The sequence below is a fragment of the Molossus molossus genome, unplaced genomic scaffold, assembly GCF_014108415.1.
Source record: "Molossus molossus isolate mMolMol1 unplaced genomic scaffold, mMolMol1.p scaffold_m16_p_2, whole genome shotgun sequence".
Lineage (NCBI taxonomy): Eukaryota > Metazoa > Chordata > Mammalia > Chiroptera > Molossidae > Molossus > Molossus molossus.
The window spans coordinates 29557742-29572864 of record NW_023425355.1 but is presented as its reverse complement, the minus strand read 5'-3'; the positions used below and the strand labels follow the sequence as shown (position 1 = coordinate 29572864).

Sequence of the window (15123 nt, the reverse complement as noted above, 5' to 3'; positions counted from 1 at the left end):
CTGGCGCGCGCAGGTCTATGTAGGGCAGTCACGTGAGGCCTTCGTCACAGGAGCGGCCCCGCCCCGGCCCCGCCCCCTCCTGCTGCGCGGGGTCACGCAGAGCCTGGAGCCTGCAACCCACCCCTGCCCCCGCCCCCGCGTCCCTTTAACAACGTGAGCATGGGCTCTGTTGATGTCCTTTCTTTGTGTAGTCCTGGGCCTTTGCTGGTTATCTACTCAGGGGCCTGGTGGCCATTCCCAGTGCTTCTCTGGGGACTTGCTTCTTCCCACTTGTATACACCCCTGCCCCCGCCAGGACTCACTTGTGAAATATAAGGTGATGCAAAAAAAAACCCCCCAGTGTTGAAGATGAATTCCATTTTAGTGCAATATTTAAAAACAAAACAAAATTTATTCAAGAATATCTACGATGAGCAATATGCAACATCTACTGTACTCCCAAACTCTGATCCACTTTGCTGGCAAAGCCTACCATTTTCTTTTAACAAAAATGCATGGGGGGCCCTGGCCCGTTTGGCTCAGTGGTTGGAGCGTCCACCTGCGGTCCGGAGAGACCCGGGTTCAGTTCCCGCTAAGGGCACGTACCTCGGTTGCAGTTTGTCCCCGGCCCTGGTTGGTCGTGCGGGTGGCAGCCACTTGATGTGTCCCTTTCACATCGATGTTTCCCTCTCTCTCTCTCTCTTCCTCTCTCTCCCTCCCACTCTATCTGTACAAAAAATAGAAAAATGTCCTCGGGTGAGGATAAAAAAAAAAATGCATGGGGGGACAGGAAATGAGTCAAGGACATGGATTTTTTTCTAATTATCCTTAATACCTTTGTTCATTCCTTTTTTGTTTAAAATCCATTCTCTTTATATAGTTTACATTAACTTTATAATAACTTTTTTAATGGAAAATTTCAAACATATTAAAAAAAAATAGAATAGTACAATCCTCCCTGGATATCCATGGGGAATTGGTCCGGGACCCCAGGGGATACTAAAACTCCAGGATGCTCAAGTCCCTTATATAAAATGACATGGTATTTGCATATAACCTACATATACCCTCCCAAATACTTTAAATTATCCCTAGATTAGTTATAAAATGTAATACTGTAAATGTTATACAAATAGTTTATACTGTGTTGTTTAGGAAATAACAAGGAAAAAAGTCTGTACATATTCAGATACACCTATCATAGTCCTAACAACAAAGTACATGTCATCAGCAACATCAATTTTAAAAAATATTCTTGATCTGCAATGAGGATGCAGAACCATGGATATAGAGAACCCACTATATAATGAAAGCAAATGTGTTGTTCACAGTTAACAACTTATCGTCAATCTTATTTTATCTATATCCTTACCCATTTCCCACCTTTAGAGATGATTTTTAAAGTAAATCCCATACGTAATATCACTTTGTGCATAAGGTTTCAAAGTGCATATTTACAAGGACCTTCTTTTCCATGTAAAACCACAGTATTATTATCACACCTAAAATTAATAGTTCCTTAATATCATGTTATGTAATGCTTGTTCAAGTTTCCAATTCTTTCTCTCTTTTTCTAAGTTTGTTTGGATTAGGATTCAAATGAGACCTCATACCTAATGCTTCTTTCAAGACACTCTTTATTTTTGGCTTTGACAATATGATTAAAATGTGTCTCCGTAAGAGTATTCTGCTTAGGATTTGTCGAGCTTCTTGGATGTTTATATTTGTGACTTCCCTTAAATTTTAAAGTTTTGTCCATCACTTCTTCAAATAATATTTCTGCTCCTTTCTCTCTCTTTTCTTTCTCATTCTGCTCCTCAGAGTTCATAAATTCAATCGACTTATCTGAAAGTTACGTGTTTCTTTCTTCTACCTGTTCACATCTGATTTTTTAATTTATTTTATTTTTTAATTTTATTTTTGTTACAGATGTTTCTCCTTTTTCACCCCACTGACACCCTCCTCCCCATCCCCCCCACCCAAGCTCCTGCTTTGTTGTCCATGTCCCTTGGTTATGCATACATGCATATAAGTTCTATGGTTTATCTCTTCCCACCTGCCACCACCTCCTCTTCTGAGGGTTGTCAGTCTGTACCCTACTTCCGTGTTTCTGGGTCTACCCTATTCCTCAGACTGTTATATTCATTATATTCCATATATAAGTGAGATCATGTGGTATTTGTCTTTTTCTGCTTGGCTTGTTTCACTTAGGATAATACTTTCCAGTTCCCTCCATGTTGTCTCAAAGGATAAGAGGTTTTTCTTTCTTACAGCTGCATAGTACTCCATTGTGTATATGTACCATTGCTTTTTTATCCATTCGTCTACTGATGGCCACTTGGGCTGTTTCCAGATCTTAGCTATTGTAAATAGTGCTGCTATGAACATGGGGGTACATATATTCTTTCTGATTGGTGTTTCAGGCTTCTTAGGGTATATTCCTAGAAGCGGGATCACTGGGTCAAATGAAAGCTCAATTTTTAATTTTTTAAGGTAACACCATATTGTTTTCCATAGTGGCTGCACCAGTCTGCATTCCCACTGGCAGTGCACTGGTTGATGTTGAACCTTCTGAATTTTTCATTTCAGCTACTGTGCTTTTCAGCTCCAGAGTTTGTATTGGTACATTTTAATAATTTCCTCATGTTTATTGATATTTCCTATCTGGTGAGACATAATTCTTCTGGTTTATTTTATTTATCCTTTTTTGTTAATCCTCACCCGAGGATATTTTCCTTTGAGTTTTTGAGAGAGAGAGAGAGAGAGATGTGAGAGAGACACATGAATTGATTGCCTCCCGAATGACCCCGACCTGGGCTGGGGATCAAACCTACAACTCAGGTATGTGCTCTTGACCAGAACATGAGTCCCTTTGGTCCAAGGGCCAATGCTCTAACCGCTAAGTCAAATCAGCCAGGGCTGGCTTATTTTAGTTATTTGTCTATGATTTCCTTTAGTTCTTTGACCATATTAAAGGCAGTTGATTGAAAGTCTTTGACTAGTATGTCCACTGTCTGGGTTTCCTTAGGGACAGTTTTTTTATTTTATTTTTAATCCTCACCTGAGGAGATATATATATATATATATATATATATATATATATATATATATATTTTATCCTAACCCAAGGATATTTTTTCCATTTTTTGTTCAGATAGAGTGGAAGAGAGAGAGAGAAAGAGAGAGAGAGAGAGAGAGAGAGAGAGAGAGACATTGATGTGAAAGGGACACATCGAGTGCCTGCCACCCGCACGACCCAACCAGGGTTGGGGACAAACTGCAACCGAGGTACATGCCCTTAGCAGGAACTGAACCTGGTCTCTCTGGACCACAGGCCGATACTATAACCACTGAGCCAAACTGGCCAGGGCAGGATATATTTTTTAAATTTATTTTTAGAGACAGAGGAAAGGAGAAAGAGAAAAAAAAATTGATTAGTTGCCTCATGTATGTGCCCCGACCAGGGATTGAACCCAAAACCTACCTAGGTGTGTCCATTGACCGAAACTTTTACCTGCAACCTTTTTGTGTACAGGACCACAACATTCACCAACTGAGCCCCCCATCCAGAGCAAGAACAGATTTTATTAATTGATTTTTTCCTGTGAATAGGCCATACTTTCTTTGCATGCCTCAATTTTTGTTGTTGTTGAAACTGGATATTTTGAATATTATAATGTGGGAATCATATTCTTACCTTTCAGGATTTGTTGTTGCTGGTTGTTGTGTGTTGTCCGTTTATTGACTTGTCTGAACGATTACTATTTAGTAAAGTCCCCATTCTTTATTATGTGTGTCCACTGAAGTCTGTGTTGCCAGAGTTTAGCAGTCAGCTGGTGTTTGTTTGTTTTTTATCCTCACTCGAGATTATTTTTCCATTTTTTTGTTCAGATAGAGTGGGAGGGAGAGAGAGAGAGACATCGACATGAAAAGTGAAAAGGACACATCGAGTGGCTGCCACCTGTACGACCAACCAGGGCTGGGGACAAACTGCAACCAAGGTACGCACCCTCAGCGGGAACTGAACCCGGGTCTCTCTGGACCACAGGTGGATGCTCTAACCGCTGAGCCAAACTGGCCAGGGTTTAGCTGGTGTTTTGACAAGTACTTTCAATACCTGGAGTCAGTAAAAGTAAAAAAGAAGATTCTTCAAGTCTTTGCAAATTGGTCTGTGCCAGGGAACTCATTCTAGGCTTAGCCAGGCCATTTACAGCTCTTCAATAGTTTTCACTTCCTACTTGCACAGAGTCTGAAAGTCAGGCAGAGACGAGAGCTTTGGATCTCCTAAGGTCTTTAAAGCACATGCATCACACTCTGGGCATATGTGTGGGCTTCTCAATCCCCATGTATATTGGTGAACTTTAAAACGCCCTGATTTCCCCCTGTATTTTTTTCCCCCAGCTTCTTCCTCCCAGGCTTCTCATTCTGTTATTGTTTGTCTTGAATGTTATCCTTTGCCCCAGGCTACTGTGGCAAAAGCCACTCCACTCTTGGGAATGCTCTAAGTCAGAAAAACAAAGAAAAACCTTTGTGCTTGTCCTTGAGGAGAATCTGTTAAACAGGTTGAGACCTACAGCCACAATTCTTTGAAAATAAGGTCAATAATGCTCCTTCTGGTACTAGCAACCTTCACCAGCTGATTTAGGGTGTTGATGGTGAGCTGGCAATTTATAACACCATAGCACTCTCTTACTACAACGAATGAGTGTCTCTTTTCAAGTCTTTCCCTGGTTGTTGGGAAGTTTTGGGTTAGATTCTGTAGTTCTGCAAAAGTTGATTCTGACAGTTTTTGGACATGGAACCTTTGAGCTCTATATTCTGCCATTTTTGGTGATGTCTTCTCTCTCTATTTTTTTTTAAATTTTCTAAAATGAAATGGTAGCATACAGTTATTTATTTTTTAAAATGATCTTTTTTTTTTTTTTTTTTTTTTTTATCCTCACCCGAGGACAGTTTTCCATTTTTTTGTTCAGGTAGAGTGGGAGGGAGAGAGAGGAACAAAGAGAGAGAGAAACATCGACCGGGGACAAAATGCAACTGAGGTACGCGCCCTTAGCGGGAACCGAACCTGGGTCTCTCCAGACCACAGGCCGACGCTCTAACCGCTGAGCCAAACTGGCCAGGGCTAAAATGGTCTTCTTTAAGAGAGTAGTACAATATTATGTTTGCTTTCTTCCAGAAATGTTTAAATAGAATGCTTGGTTAATGATCATGTTTGACATTTTGTCACAAATAATATTTGCTATATTTGACTTGATTTGAAAAAAAAAAACAACATTCTTTTTTAGTTGCTTTCTGAACTATAGCTGTGGAAATTTCGTATTTCTAAATATGTTTAAAAGTTTTATGCAAGGTGAAAAAACAATAGATGAACATCAAAAGGTAAAAAAGTCTTGTTACCATTGTGAGTAGTAACTATTTGGGTACTGTTTGAGTGCTTCTGAAAACAATGAAAATACAATTTAAAAGTTATATCTATTCAAAAGAAATGTTCTTAAGTTTAAAAGGTTACTAGTAAACTTTTCCCCCCTTTTACCTCATGCTGTTTCTGTATGCTGAGAGAATACATTCTCTCCCTCAAGTCCTTTAAAAATAACCAGGGCAAAAAGAACAGTGAAAAAAAAAACTACATATGACAAAATATCCAAAATTATAAAAGGAAGTCATCATAGAAAAGAATTTGTCCTGACATCATTTAAAATATCCATCCATGTTGTAACACCTCCCAAACACATGGAAATAAGCACATTATACAAACATGCTTGTTCCATGAACCAGACTTTGCAGTTATCCAGAAATTACCAACTCCAAAAATGAAAGAAGATTTTACATATTTAAACTCAGATCTCTATTGCTTGAAATGTATCACATAAACTTTGGGAGTGAAGGTTTTTTCATTATGGCAAATTGACTGCATAAACATCAACTTGATTCTCCAGCCAAAACTGCAGAGAAGAGACTGAAAAGCAAGTGTTCTGAGTCTGAATTTGGTATATTTTTCAATACACAAGGATACTTCTCTGTTCAATTATTCCTATCAGAGATAATTGGGATGAAGTTATATTCTCCAACATTCCTCCTTCTCCTCCAATAAGTAAGGCTTGGCCTATAAAATAAACAAACTGAACTTGAGTCCTCAACTCTGCCACTATCTCTATGAGCCTTAACAAGTCATTTAACTTCTCTCAAGTCCAGTTTACCAGCTCATAACCAAATTAACTAAATTTAAGAGTATTTGAAAAGATTATATGAAGTAATATACTTAAAGGTGATTGTAAATTATAAGCACTATTCAAATATGTTACTGTTAATGACTGTCATCTCCCTGAAAACACACACATACACACACAATGAGGTGGGTCTGTCAGCCAGGAGCCAAAAGAATTGGTGACTTGGACAAGAATGACAAGGTGGGAAATAGTATATAATCCATGAACAGAGAAACATGGATGTATTTATTAATAGAGAAATATTATTAAGAGGGAAATACAGAATTATGGTGCATTTATACAACAGAACAGTATGCACTATTAAAATGAATAACCTACATCTTCACTTAGCAGTATGAGTGAATACCTTAAACATAATATTACATAAGAAAAGCAGGTTGAAAACACAATTTCTTTGACAATGTAAACATTATCAACATGTTTGCATTTCTAAAAGTAATCTATATATAATATATTTTAATATTACACATTTTATATATACATATCTAGTAAAAGTATGTAAACATATGTGGAAAGATATACACCAACTTAGGAGTGTGGTTACCCCTGGGGAGAGGGTGGAGTAAATAGAGAGGCAAACTCAGCTATATTTATTTAATGTGATTATTTAAAAATTAAATGGAATAGTCTTCATGAATCTAAAAGTATGAGCTAGCTTTACTTTTAATGACAAAACCTATAACCAAGACTTAAAGTGAAAATCAGATTGGTATACATCATATGATTCCACTAAACACATTGATTAATATATGATACATGTGTTTTGGTATATGCATATAAAAAACTTTAAGTCTACACACTGATGTTTCACTTTTTCTGTTATTCTAATTGTTTATTGCTTATCAAACAAGGCCCCAAATTAGTAGCTTAAAACAACAATTTGTTTCTTATCATCATCATCATCATCATCATCATCTCTTATAGTTCTGTGGGTTGACTGAGTTCAACTGGGTGTTTTCCCATGGCATCTCTTATGAAGTTGCAGTTAAATCTCACCTGGAACTCTGAGCATCTGAAGACTTAAATGGGCTAGATCTCCTGGCAGTAGATGCTGGCTGTTGGCAGGAAGCTCAGCTGGGGCTGTTGACCAGAGTGTCTAAGGTGTTTCAGTTACCTATTGCCATGTAAGAAACCACAACAAAATTTGGGGTGGCTTAAATAACACCAAATATGAATATCTTTAATGATTCTGTGTGTTAACTTGGCTCAGCTGAGCAATTTTTCTGTACCACGTGGTTTTGTTTGGGGATGTAGCAATCTGGAGTCTCAACTGATGGAATATCCAGAGTGGTTCACTCAAATGGCTGGCAGTCAGAACTGGAATAATTCTGCTCTACCTAATTAGTACATTTTCCACAGCAACAGAATTAGAAACAGACAAGAAATACTACATAAAGTGTTCTGCCCTTTTCATTTGCTTTACATAATAATATAGCTAAGATGTAATTCCACCCCTTTAGGTGTATAAAATCACACCTTTCTCTTTATTTTTTAAAATTAATTCATTTATTTTTGTTACAGATGTTTATTTTTTATTGTTTTTTATCCTCACCTGAGGACATTTTCCCATTTTTTGTTCAGATAGAGTGAGAGGGAGAGAGAAGAAGAGAGAGAGAGAGAGAAAAACATTGACGTGAAAGGGACACATTGAGTGGCTGCCACCCGCACAACCCAACCAGGGGCGGGGACAAACTGCAACCGAGGTACGTGCCCTTAGTGGGAACCGAACCCGGGTTTCTCTGGACTGCAGGCCGATGCTATAACTGCTGAGCCAAACTGGCCAGGGCAGAATTACACCTTTCTCTTAAATGGCTGCATGGAAGCAGCAAGAGAAAAGCAGTTAGTTACTTACAAAGGAGCCCCCATAAGACTGTCAGCTGATTTCTCAAAAGAAACTTTGCAGGCCAGAAAGGAATGGCCAGAGATATTCAAGGTGATGAAAAGCAACGACCTACAGCCAATATTACTCTATCCTGAAAAGCTATCATTTAGATAAAGCAATGACCTACAACCAAGATTACTCTATCCTGCAAAGCTATCATTTGGAATCGATGGCCATATAAAGAGTTTCCCAGACAAGAAGAAGCTAAAGGAGTTCATTACCACCAAACTAGTATTATATGAAATGTTGCCCTGGCCGGTTTGGCTCAGCAGTTAGAGCGTCAGCCTGTGGACCAGAAAGTCCTGGGTTTGGTTCCCACTAAGGGCATGTACCTTGGTTGCAGTTTGTCCCTGGCCCTGGTTGCGATCGTGTGTGGCAACCACTCAATGTGTCTCTTTCACGTCGATGTTTCTCTCTCTCCCTTTCTCTCTCCCTCCCGCTCTATCTGAAAAAAAAAAAGAAAAAAAAAACAGAAAAAAAAACAAAGAAATGTTTATGAGTCTTCTTGAAGAAGAAGAACAAAAATATGAACAACAAAATGGCAATAAATACCTACGAACAGAAAGAGCAAGAAGAACAGAAACAGACTCATAGATACAGAGAGCTTTTTGTTGCTTGCCAGATGGGTGGTGGCTGAGGGGATGGGTGAAAAAGATGAAAGAATTAAGAAGTACAAATTGGTTGTTATACTGATGAACCACAAAAGGAAGGGAGGGCGGGAAGACATAAACCAAAGAACTTCTATGCATATATGCATAACCAATGGACACCAACAATAGTGTGGGGAAGGCAGGAAGGGGATGGGATTCGGGAGGAGAAGGTCAATGGGGAGAAAAGGGGGGGACATCTGTAATACATTCAACAATAAAGATGAGTTAAAAATAAATTGATTAATTAAATTAAAATAAATAAATGACTGCATGGTGCTTTGACATGTCTATGTACTCTGTCATACTTATTTATTCAACCAGAACCTTATTAATAAACATTTAGGCTAAATCCATCTGTCGTGGGCTACAGAGGACATAGTGATGAGCAGGATAGTGCCCAGGTACTTAAGGGACTTATATCCTTGTGGATTGTAGGCACAGGAAAGCAGGCCATTACAAAAGGAGAGATAAGTCTAGTGAAATGGGAGGGTTACCTGTCCAGTGTGGGTAGAACCCATAAACAGCTACTTCACAGAATTCTGTTTTGGGCTATTAGACCCAAAGGCTGGGCCTAGCTCTTGCATCTCAGCCACTAACATGCCATCCAGACTGAGGAAGACCTGGAAACAGTGGTGCCACGTGAGCCACAGCCACAGCCACATTGGCAAGCACAGGAAGCACATGGGAGGCCTAAGTAATGCTGGTGGTTTGCATCATCACAGGATCCACTTTGACAAATATCACCCAGGTCACTTTGGGAAAGTTGGTATGAAGCATTAGCATTTAAAGAGGGACCAGAGCTTCTGCCCAATTGTCAATCTTTTATTTTTATCCTCACCTGAGGACATTTTTTTTCCATTTTTTGTTCAGATAAAGTGGGAGGGAGAGAGAGGAAGAGAGAGAGGGGGGAGGAGAGAGAGAGAGAGAGAGAGACATCGAGTGGCTGCCACCTGCACGACCAACCAGGGCCAGGGACAAAGTGCAACCGAAGTATGTGCCCTTAACAGGAACAGAACCTGGGTCTCTCTGGACCACAGGCCAATGCTCTAACTGCTGAGCCAAACCAGCCAGGGCACAATTGTCAATTTTGATAAACTGTGGACATTGGTCAGCAGGCAGACACGGGTACATGCTGCCAAAAACAAGACTGGAGCTGCTTCTGTCATTGATGTAGTGCAATCAGGTTACTACAAAGTTCTGGGGAGGGGAAAGCTCCCAAAGCAGCCTGTCATTGTGAAGGCCAAATACTTCAGTAGAAGAGCTGAGGAGAAGATTAAGGTTGTTGGTGGGACCTGTTTCCTGGTAGCCTGAAGCCACATGGAGGAAAGTTCATTAAAATGCCACAAGTAAAAAATAGAAAGAGGAAAAAAAGGCCCTGGTTGGTCTGGTTTAGCAGTTAGAGCATCAGCCTGTGTACCGAAGTGTCTTGGGTTTAATTGCTGGTCAAGGGCATGAACCTGGGTTCAATCCCCTGCCCTAGTCAGGGTAGTGTGGGAGGCAATCAATTGATGTGTCTCACTCAGATTGATATCTCTCTCTCTCTCCATCTCTCTCTTCTTCCTTCCACCTATCTAAAAACCAATGGAAAAATATCCTTGGGTGAGGATTAACAGACACACACACACACACACACACACACGGTTGGGCCTACTCTGAAGAGGTTCATCCTAGGTGTAGCATCCTGTAGAAGAAAGAGCACAGCTGAATCAAGAGACAAATGGCCTGGCTGTTCATTTTCTGTCATGTACTCACTGACGACTCTTGAAGTTCATATGTTGTGAGTTGTTTGGTGCCCATTTTTGGCCACCTTCCCCTGTCACACCATAGTGTCTCCTTAGGCAGCCATTTCATCTATACCTGTATCTTCAGTTGCCATTCACTCATGTATGATTCCTGCATTTCTCTTTATAACTCAGTCTGTGATCTAAATATCTTGCTGCATTACTAATATCCCAATGAGGTATACAAAGGTACTAAAAAATCAAGTTGGTCCATCATATTGCTTCCAAAAAGGATTCATTATATGTTTCCCATCCCAGTTAACATCACTGCCTACTGCCTATCACACCGATGGTAAGGGCAGACTACTGAGAATCACATTAACACCTCCTTCTTATACTCCCTCACCCAATTCTCAAATCTTCCATGAGTTCATATATTTGTCTATTCATGCATATATGCATTAATCTAGTAGAGAGGAATTTTACTGGCTGAAGGGAGAAGGAGGATAATTACACAATCACGGTCTTGGAGTGTGTGAGCCATTGCAAAGAGAAGGGCTACCTTAGGTTTGTCACAGGAAGGAAAGCGAGAGTGTAGCTGCTGATGCAGATAAATTGATAGGTTTGGTGGTAGAACCATATAGACAACCTCTTCTGTGATAATGTCTACTTTTCCAAAGAACAGAAAGATGAAAGAGCAGTTGAAAATGTTGAGGTGTGAGAGAGTGTTGAAGATGTGCCACAGTGGTCTCAGATATTGAGAAAGTATTTTGACTAGAAATGTGGTAAGATTGCCAGCCAGGCCTGAGTACTGCCCCATATCCTGCAATAGCTTTCCTTCTACCTTATCTCCCACACCCCCTCCCTTTTTCCACCAGGCTCCAGTCACATTGGCTTTTGTCTTTTTCTGGAACAACTCATGCTCCCTTATACTTCAGAATGTACTGTTCCCTAGTCTAATATCAAAAGACCTTTACACCCACACAGTTCTTTCTTCTTGTCAAGGTCTCAGCTGAAAAGTCAGGTCCATAGCATGGCCTTCTCTAGTGATAAAGCATGGCACAAATCCAAGGATCATTATGCATGGCATAGTCTAAGTATGGTCTTTGAAGTTGTTAAATTGGGTAGCCCTAGACATCCTTGACTGCTCTCTCCATAAATAATATTTTCTATCCCATTTCTCTGTTTTGTTTTCTTCATGGCACTCTTTGGCCATTGAAATTACACTGGTTATTATTTATTTTATGTGTATCAAAGGAGAATGTAAGCCCCATAAAAGGAGGGCCCTTTTCTCTCGTGTTGCCTAATAGCCAACCTGCAACATGCTATAAGTCTGGATTACCTACCAGATACCCCAAAACAGAAACAAATACTTAAAGTTGAGTGGCAAAACCATTTGACATTGGAATTAGAGGTAACAGTATGTAAAATATTTAAAGAAATCTTGGATATTATCTTTTTAGCAGATCTTAAACTATAGGAAACATCAGAATCTATCAGGGAAGTTGTTTAAAATACAGATTCCTGAGCCTCAAACCCCAGGTAAAGGATTTAGCAGGTCTAGGGTAAGGTCTCAGAAGTTCTGGTTTTAACAAGATAGCAGGTGGTTCTAATAAAGGTGGCTTGTGGCTCATGCTTAGACTAACACACACACACACACACACACACACACACACACACACACATGTTTTTATTGATTTTTTAAAATCCTCACCTGAGGATATTTTTCTATTTGTCTTCAGAGAGAGTGAGAGGGAGAGAGAGGGAGAGAAAGGGAGAAAGAGATAGAAACGTCAATGTGACAGAGAAACATCTATCGGCTGCCTCCTACATGCCTCCTACTAGGGATCAAGCCTGCAACATGGGCATGTGCCCTGGCTGGGAATTGAACTAGGACCTCTCAGTCCATGGGACCACGTTCAGTTCAATGAGTCATACCGGCTGGGCAAAACCAACACATATTTTTAAAAATGGTGTTTTACTAGGAGAAACTGCTTCTATACCACTAATCTATTACCTATCATGCAGAGTTCTGTTATATCTTAATTTTGACTGCTGGTGTAATTGCTTGGATGCACAGTGTTCATATAGGACCTCAGATTGATTTTCCAAATGGGATTTCATTTTACTCTTTCCCACTTTTTCCTAGTTGTATATGAGATGGAGGCTCATTTCATGCTTCCTGTTTGAGAAACTAATTTGTGAAAATTAGTTTTAAAATGTTTTTTTTTTCTTTTGCTTTGGCAATGTAAAATATGGACGTTAGGTGATAATGGATGTGTCAACATAGGCTCATTGATTATAACAAATGTAGCATTTTGAGACAGGATGTTGATATGATAGTTGGGGGAGACTGTGTGGGAACAAAGGGTATATGAAAACTCGGTACTTTCTGCTCAGTTTTGCCTTGAACCTAAAACTGAGCTACAAAATAAAGATTATTTAAACACAAAAATGGTTATTGTTTTAATTTTCTCTCCTTGTTAAAAAGGCATGCTTGAAAAAAAATGTAGGAAGTAGAGTTCTTTGCACTCTGGTGACAGGAACTGGAATTGCAACTTGAACCTCACAATGGAGGACAACAAATTAGGAGAAGATGAGGGAGAAACAGGGGTTCCTTAAATCTACCAGATGGATTTTTCTATAGCTGAAATGTGGCACAAGACCCTGTGCTGTCATTACTATTATCCTTGCAGTCTTTGAGCCTCATGACAGACACACCCTGTCTCATTTGTAAAATTTTGGATGATGCTATACATAGTTTCTAACCTGCCTCCCCTTCTACTTCGCATGTAGTTGTGGACATATTTTCAGAAAAGTAACTCTCTCTACAACAACAATTTTGTGAATCAATTTAATACCGTGTTCCCACTTCCCATTTTCAAATATAATTTTTCTTATAATTACATAAGTAGTAAATCCTGGTTGTAAGGTAAATTCAAACATAAAATATATAAATTCTACATTTCCTCACAGCCCTGGAGATATCTATTACTTGTAGTAGTTTGGTGTATGTTCTTGCTATAGCTTTATAGCAAGACCTTTTTGTAGAAGAATATCATCTACACCCAGCCCCTTGAAAATATCGAATTGAGTGTTTGCACAGTTTCCTGGCAATGCAGAAGAGTCAGACAAAGTAAAGGCTGACTGTTCCTGTTCTTTGTCTGAACTCTTAGGCCTTGAACTCTCTATTTTCTTTATTGGGCTTTCCTTTTTCATCATTAATATGAACTGCTTTTTTTTGTTTATCTTTCCGATTAATAGACAATCATATATATAAAAAACCCTCCCCTACGAATCAATTCCCTTAAGCTACATCGTCCCTTCCCTCTTCTCATTTTCACAAACAACAAAATTTTCAAGGGGGGGGGTCAATAGTCATTGTCTCCACTTTCCAAGCTCCTCAACTGACCCCTTTCTATTTCCTCTCCATTCCGCTGAATCTGCTCTCAACAAGGTCTCCAGTGGCATCATTGTTATAAAACCCAAAGGGGTTCCTTTCAGCCCTTATCTGTAGTGTAAGCCCATATTTATTTTGTTTCTAATGAAAACAATACATGCTCCTTGTTTTTTGTTATTGAAATGAATTTCAAACTTGCAGAAAAATTGCTAGTGTAAAACAAAGAATTCTTCCCCTTTCCTGGACTATATGCAAGTAAGTTGCTAACAAGATGCCCTGTAACTCCCAAATACTTTAGTATGTATGTCTTACAGAAAAGAACGTCCTCCTATATCAGCGATTTTCAACCTTTTTCATCTCATGGCACATATAAACTAATTACTAAAATTATGTAGCACACCAAAAAATATTTTATATATATATTTTTACCGATATGACCAAAAAAAAGGTATAATTTTGATTCATTCACACTATTGTGGATATTGTTATGTTGGCTGTTGTCATTTTTTTATTTGACAATTTAAGGGAAAAGAGGTCAGTGCCCCTGACTAAATGTCAGGTATTGCATGTTTTAAAAATTCTTGCAGGACACCGGTTGAAAATCGCTGTCCTGTAGAACCACAAGACAATCATCCAAACCAGGAAATTATCATTAATAAGATTTACCAAAAGCTAATCCTCAGACCTTGTTCAAATTCCACCAGTTGTTCCAATAATGTCCTTCACAGCAAAAAAAATCGAGGACAGAATCCTGTATTGTATTCAGTTGTCATGTCTCTTTAGCCTACAGTCTAGAAAAGCCCCTCAGTTTTGCCTTGACTTTCATGACCTTGGCATTTTTTGATTGTGGACCCATTATTTTGTAGATTGTCCTTGATTTGGGTTTGTCTGAAATTTCCCCATGATTATACATAGGGCTATTATAGAAGTGATGCTGTATTTTCCTCATTGCATCCTAGCAGACAGTGTGTAATTTGGGTTTTCCTATTACTTACGATATTCTACTTTGATCATTTTATTAAGGTGTTGTCTCCCAGTCTTTTCTATTGTAAAGAAACTCCCTCTGCAATTAATAAGTATTTGACACTATGCAAATATCACATTCATCATTAAAGCTTCGAATTTATCAATAATTAAATAAACATTCAATTTAATTATTGATAATATCTTTATGCCATGGATTCATGTTTTTCTGTGTAATTGAATTGACTATAATATATTTGATTGTTATATATATACTTTGAATTCTCCCTCAAAACAT

At 38.9% G+C, this 15123-nt stretch overlaps 1 pseudogene; it reads left to right on the top strand.

The window, feature by feature from the left end:
- The first annotated feature begins 9338 nt into the window (after positions 1-9338).
- LOC118636384 lies at positions 9339-10052 on the top strand (annotated as a pseudogene).
- The last annotated feature ends 5071 nt before the right edge of the window (positions 10053-15123 follow it).